The sequence below is a fragment of the Arachis hypogaea genome, chromosome 18 (assembly GCF_003086295.3).
Source record: "Arachis hypogaea cultivar Tifrunner chromosome 18, arahy.Tifrunner.gnm2.J5K5, whole genome shotgun sequence".
NCBI lineage: Eukaryota > Viridiplantae > Streptophyta > Magnoliopsida > Fabales > Fabaceae > Arachis > Arachis hypogaea.
In genome coordinates, this window is record NC_092053.1 from 50789387 (window position 1) to 50796373 (window position 6987).

A 6987-nucleotide genomic window follows, 5' to 3' on the forward strand; every position below is an offset into this window, starting at 1 on the left:
TTCTCTTTTTCTTTCTCTTTTTTATTTTATTTTATTTTATTTTATTTTTTTTAATTTTTTTTAAAAAAATAAAAGCAAAAATAACATATCAATGCACATGGATTTTAATTGAATCTTTTTTTTTCTGTTTTACATGAGTAGGCACCCAAATTCCCAATATTTTATCATTTAAACACTGTACACTTTCATTAACCCAAGTTCTCACAGTTTCCCCACACTTAGTTAACACACTATCTTGAGCTAACCAAAGATTCAATTTGGGGTAATTAATTTATTTTTCCGCTTAAGGCTAGTGATGTGGTAAAATATAGAATAAATGGGATTAAAAGGCTCAAAGTGGCTAACAAGGGTGACATAAAAGGGTAGGCTTATTTGGGAGAAGTGAGCTAAAACAAGTAATGGCCACAATCATATGCAAGCATATAAATACACTAAATAGTGGACATATAGAATGGAACAAAGCAAAGATTGCAATCATAGGGAAGAAAACACACAAAAATAAAAATTTATGGTTAAATAATGTAACCATATAAATAAGCTCAAAATCTCACAGGTTGTGTGTTCTTTTAGCTATAATTCATGTTCCAAATACAACTTCAAACAAGTTTAACAAAAAAATTTTTCAATTTAAATTAGTGAAATACTATAAAAATTTCTTGAAAAATAAAATATTACTTCAACCAAGTGGTAAAATATGCACAAAATCAAATAAACATGCAATCAAACATGTAAATGCAACAATGAACTAATAAAGAAAATAAGACATTGGTGTTGGGAAGAAAATAACTAACCCATGGAGATCGGTATCGACCTCCCCATACTTAAAGATTGCATTGTTCTCGGTGCATGCTAAGATGTGCAAGTGGGCGGGTTGCTACAACTGATGCTTTTCTCTAGAGATTGTGCAGATGGACTTGTCTGTTGCCCCATATAGAAGTTTCTTTTTTCCCTTTCTCGGTGGCCAACCTGAAAGAAGAGGAAAAAGAAGAAAAAGTAACCCAGAAATAAAGATAAGAAAATAAATAAAGTCTGGGTTGGTTAATGCCAAATAATGAGGGTCTCAATTACATGGTAGCTACAACATGCAAGTGAGAAAACAATAGAAGCACATGGCATACCAGTGGTGCAAAAGTTGCAACAATGGGGGAGAGAGTGTGGGTAATGCAAGATAGTGTAAGTTCATGTCAATGCAAGATAATATAAGTATCATGAGGGAGTAGCATTGACTTATGAAGAATAATACCCAGTCAGAGTAAAACAAGTCATGAAGCACCAGAATAATTCAAGAAAATATGCAATAGTTGAAGAAGAAAATTTAACACCAATGGAAAAATAATAAATTTAGAAAAGAAAATAAAAATATGCACAAAATTAAAATGCAATTAATGAAAGTATACAGATAAATTAAGTAAAATAGAATGAGAGAAAAGAAGGATGAGAAGTTAAAGAGATGAAGTAAGACAGAAAAAGAAAGAAGAAAAGATAGAAGAAATTAGGATTAGAAAAGAGAAGATAAGATAATTAGCGTTGATCTGGATAAGCTGTGCGGCGCAGGTGACGCAGACGCGTGGGGAACGCGATCGCGTGGTGTGTGATAAGTTCAGGTGACACGGACGCGTGGGTCACGGATCGCGTGGCCTGATTTGTGCTATTGGCGCGAGTGCAGCCTCGCGTACGCACAACTCTCTGTGTTAAATGCATTTACACCAAAAATCTGGGTGACGCGTTCGCGTGAGTCATGCGATCGCATGAATGGTCATTTTTTTAAAACGACGCGGATGCATGGGGCACGCGTTCGCGTGATAGGGCTTGTGCTTTTAGCATCATTCCAGCCCAGCTCCATCATAACTTGCTGCTATACACCTATTTACGTCGATTTCGCAGGGTCACGCGTGTGCGTCGCTGACGTGTACGCGTGGAAGGTTAGATTCGCAAACAGTGCAGACGCGTCAGGGACACGTTCGCGTGGGTGATGAGCGGATAATTTATACGCTTTTTGGCATTGTTTTTAGTATGTTTTTAGTAGGATCTAGTTACTTTTAGGGATGTTTTCATAAGTTTTTATGTTAAATTCATATTTCTGGACTTTACTATGAGTTTGTGTGTTTTTCTGTGATTTCAGGTATTTTCTGGCTGAAATTGAGGGACTTGAGCAGAAATCAGATTCAGAGGTTGAAAAAGGACTGCTGATGCTGTTGGATTCTGACCTCCCTGCACTTAAAGTGGATTTTCTGGAGCTACAGAACTTGAAATGGCGCGCTTCCAATTGCATTGGAAAGTAGACATCCAGGGCTTTCCAGAAATATATAATAGTCCATACTTTGGCCAAGAATTGACGACGTAAACTGGCGTTCAACGCCAGCCTTCTGCCCAAATCTGGCGTCCAGCGCCAGAAAAGGATCCAAAACCAGAGTTGAACGCCCAAACTGGCACAGAAACTGGCGTTCAACTCCACAAATGGCCTCTGCACGTGCAACACTCAAGCTCATCCCAAACACACACCAAGTGGGCCCAGGAAGTGGATTTATGCATCAATTACTTACTCATGTAAACCCTATTAGCTAGTTTATTATAAATAGGACCTTTTACTAGTCTTTTTGACAATCTTTGGTCTCAGTTTTAATCTATTGTTCATCTTAGGAGACTATTGATCTCGTTTAGGGGGCTGGCCATCTCGGCCATGCCTGGACCTTCACTTATGTATTTTCATACGGTAGAGTTTCTACACTCCATAGATTAAGGTGTGGAGCTCTGCTGTTCCTCAAAGATTAATGCAAAGTACTACTGTTTTCTATTCAATCCTTCTTATTTCGCTTCTAAGATATCCATTCGCACCCAAGAACATGATGAAGGTGATGATTATGTGTGACGCTCATCACCATCTCCCCTATGAACACGTGCCTGACAAACACTTCCGTTCTACATGAAATAAGCTAGAATGAATATCTCTTAGATCTCCTAATCAGAATCTTTGTGGCGTAAGCTAGAATGATGGCGGCATTCAAGAGAATCCGGAAGGTCTAAACCTTGTCTGTGGTATTCTGAGTAGGATTCAATGATTGAATGACTGTGATGAGCTTCAAACTCGCGAGTGCTGGGCGTTAGTGACAGACGCAAAAGGAGGGTGAATCCTATTCCAGCATGATCGGGAACCGACAGATGAATAGCCATGCCGTGACAGGGTGCGTGAGCATATTATTCACTGAGAGGAGGGGATGTAGCCACTGACAACGGTGATGCCCTTGCATAAAGCCAGCCATGGAAAGGAGTAAGACTGACTGGATGAAGATAGCAGGAAAGCAGAGGTTCAGAGGGACGAAAAGCATCTCCATTCGCTTATCTGAAATTCCTACCAATGATTTACATAAGTATCTCTATCCCTATTTTATTATATAATATTCGAAAACAACATTATCACTTTATATCCGCCTGACTGAGATTTACAAGGTGACCATAGCTTGCTTCATACCAACAATCTCCGTGGGATTCGACCCTTACTCACGTAAGGTATTACTTGGACGACCCAGTGCACTTGCTGGTTAGTTGTATCGAAGTTGTGACAATTATGAATTAAGATCAAAGCACCAAGCTTTGGAGCCATTACCAGGGATTGTTAGAGCCTGGACATCACAATTTCGTGCACCAAGTTTTTGGCGCCGTTGCCGGGGATTGTTTGAGTTTGGACAACTGACGGTTCATCTTGTTGCTCAGATTGGGTAACTTTCTTTTCGTTCTCTTTTCAAAAATCTTTCAAAAATATTTTCAAAAAAATTTCTCTTGTTTTCGAAAAAAATAAAAATGTTTTCAAAAATTTATTCAAAATTTTTAAGAATGAATTCTAGTGTTTCATGAAGCATGTGAAGCCTGGCTGGCTGTAAAGCCATGTCTAAATTCATTTGGACTGAGGCTTGCAATTTGTTATCAAGAGCAAATTAGTTGTTGCTCATCCACCTGCTGCTGATCCATGATCACCTGCTGCTGATCCATGATCACCTGCTGAAGCTTGGCTGGCCATTGGCCATGTCTAGTGTTTTGGACTAGAGCTTTCTTTGAAAGCTTGGCTGGCTAGTGAGCCATGTCTAATTCCTGGACTGAAGCTTTAGACTAAGAATGCAAGATTCCTGGAATTCATATTAAAAATTTTGGAATCCTTATTTTTTCTTTTTCATATAATTTTCGAAAAAATCCAAAAAAAAAAAATTAGAAAATCATAAAAATCAAAAATATTTTTTGTGTTCTTGTTTGAGTCTTGAGTCATGTTATAAGTTTGGTGTCAATTGCATGTGCATCTTGCATTTTTCAAAAATATCATCCATTCATAGTGTTCTTCATGATCTTCAAGTTGTTCTTGATAAGTCTTCTTGTTTGATCTTGATGATTTTTTGTTTTTTGTCTTTTATTGTTTTTCATATGCATTTTTGAATTCTTAGTGCCTAAACATTAAAGAATTCTAAGTTTGGTGTCTTGCATGTTTTCTTTGCATTAAAAGTTTTTCAAAATTGTGTCTATGATGCTCATCTTGGCATTCAAAGTGTTCTTGGTGTTCATCTTAACATTCATAGCATTCTTGCATGCATCACATGTTTTGATCTAAAAAATTTCATGCATTGCATAATTTTCATGTTTTTCATAAAAATTTCAAAAATTTCAAAAATATCTTTCCCTTTTTCTCTCATCAAATTCGAAAATTTGGATTGACTTTTTCAAAAGTTTTTAAAATCAAGTTGTTTCTTATGAGTCAAATCAAATTTTCAATTTGAAAATCTTATCTTTTTCAAAATCTTTTTCGAAAATCAAATCTTTTTCAAAATTTTTAGTTATTTTCGAAAATTTAAAAAAAAATCTTTTTCAAAAATCTTTTTCTTATTTTTATACCAAATTTTCGAAAATAACATAATCAATTAATGTTTTGATTCAAAAATTTGAAGTTTGTTACTTGCTTGTTAAGAAAGATTCAAACTTTAAGTCCTAGAATCATATCTTGTGATTTCTTATGAATCAAGTCATTAATTGAGATTTTAAAAATCAAATCTTTTTCAAAACTAATTTCAATCATATCTTCTCAAAAATATCTTCTTATCTTATCTTTTTCAAAAATATCTTTTCAAAATATCTTTTCTAACTTCCTAACTTCTTATCTTTTCAAAATTAGTTTCAACTAACTAACTAACTTTTTGTTTGTTTCTTAACTTTTTCAAAACTACCTAACTAACTCTCTCCCTCTCTCTAATTTTCGAAAATATCTTCCCTCTTTTTCAAAATTTCTTTTTAATTAACTAATTATTTTTATTTTTTATTTTTTTTTATTTTTTATTTTTGATTTCAAAATTTTCGAAAATTACTAACATTTTTCAAAAACCATTTTCGAAAATCACTAACTCTTTTTCAAAATAATTTTCGAAAATTATCCCTCCCCATCCTATTCTATTTATTCATTCATATCCTAACATCTCATCTCACATCTCTTCCATCCGTACAGTTGTGCTTCTTCCTTTACATCACATTCTTTGTCTCCCCCTCTTTTCTTCCACTCACAAAGGGATCCCTATACTGTGGTATAAAGGATCTCTATTATTATTATTATTTTTTTGTGCCTTCTTCTTTGTCATATGAGCAGGAGCAGGGATAAGAACATTCTTGTGGAAGCAGATCCAGAACCTGAAAGGACTCTGAAGAGAAAATTAAGAGAAGCTAAAATACAACAATCCAGAGATAACCTTTCAGAAATTTTCGAACAGGCAGAGGAGATGGCAGCCGAAAATAATAATAATGTAAGGAAGATGCTTGGTGACTTTACTGCACCTAATTCCAATTTACATGGAAGAAGCATCTCCATTCCTGCCATTGGAGCAAACAACTTTGAGCTGAAACCTCAATTAGTTTCTCTGATGCAGCAGAACTGCAAGTTTCATGGACTTCCATCTGAAGATCATTTTTAGTTCTTAACTGAATTCTTGCAGATATGTGATACTGTTAAGACTAATGGAGTAGATCCTGAAGTCTACAGGCTCATGCTTTTCCCCTTTGCTGTAAGAGACAGAGCTAGATTATGGTTGGATTCTCAACCCAAAGACAGCCTGAACTCTTAGGATAAGCTGGTCACGGCTTTCTTAGCCAAGTACTTTCCTCCTCAAAAGCTGAGCAAGCTTAGAGCTGATGTTCAAACCTTCAGACAGAAAGAAGGTGAATCCCTCTATGAAGCTTGGGAAAGATACAAACAGTTGACCAAAAAGTGTCCCTCTGACATACTTTCAGAATGGACCATCCTGGATATATTCTATGATGGTTTATCTGAGCTATCAAAGATGTCACTGGACACTTCTGCAGGTGGATCCATTCACCTAAAGAAAACGTCTGCAGAAGCTCAAGAACTCATTGACATGGTTACTAATAACCAGTTCATGTACACTTCTGAAAGGAATCCTGTGAGCAATGGGATGCCTATGAAGAAGGGAGTTCTTGAAGTTGATACTTTGAATGCCATATTGGCTCAGAATAAAATATTGACTCAGCAAGTCAATATGATTTCTCAGAGTCTGCATGGAATGCAAGCTGCATCCAACAGTACTCAAGAGGCATCTTTTGAAGAAGAAGCCTATGATCCTGAGAACCCTGCAATAGCAGAGGTGAACTACTTAGGTGAACCTTATGGAAACACTTATAACTCAACATAGAGAAATCATCCAAATTTCTCATGGAAGGATCAAAAGCCCCAACAAGGCTTTAATAATGGTGGAAGAAACAGGTTTAACAATAATAAACCTTTTCCATCATCAACTCAGCAACAGACAGAGAACTCTGAACAAAATGCTTCTAATTTAGCAAATCTAGTCTCTGATCTGTCTAAGGCCACTGTGAGTTTCATGAATGAAACAAGATCTTCCATTAGAAATCTGGAAGCACAAGTGGGCCAGCTGAGTAAAAGGATCACTGATATCCCTCCTAGTACTCTCCCAAGCAATACAGAAGAGAATCCAAAAGGAGAGT

The 6987-nt window shown here is 36.1% G+C and overlaps 1 non-coding gene across 1 annotated transcript; it reads right to left on the reverse strand.

Moving 5' to 3' along the window:
- Nucleotides 1–6143: 6143 nt before the first annotated feature.
- LOC112774348 (small nucleolar RNA R71) lies at nucleotides 6144–6247 on the reverse strand. The gene has a single exon (XR_003188842.1). It is a non-coding gene; the product is annotated as a small nucleolar RNA R71 (small nucleolar RNA).
- Nucleotides 6248–6987: the final 740 nt, after the last annotated feature.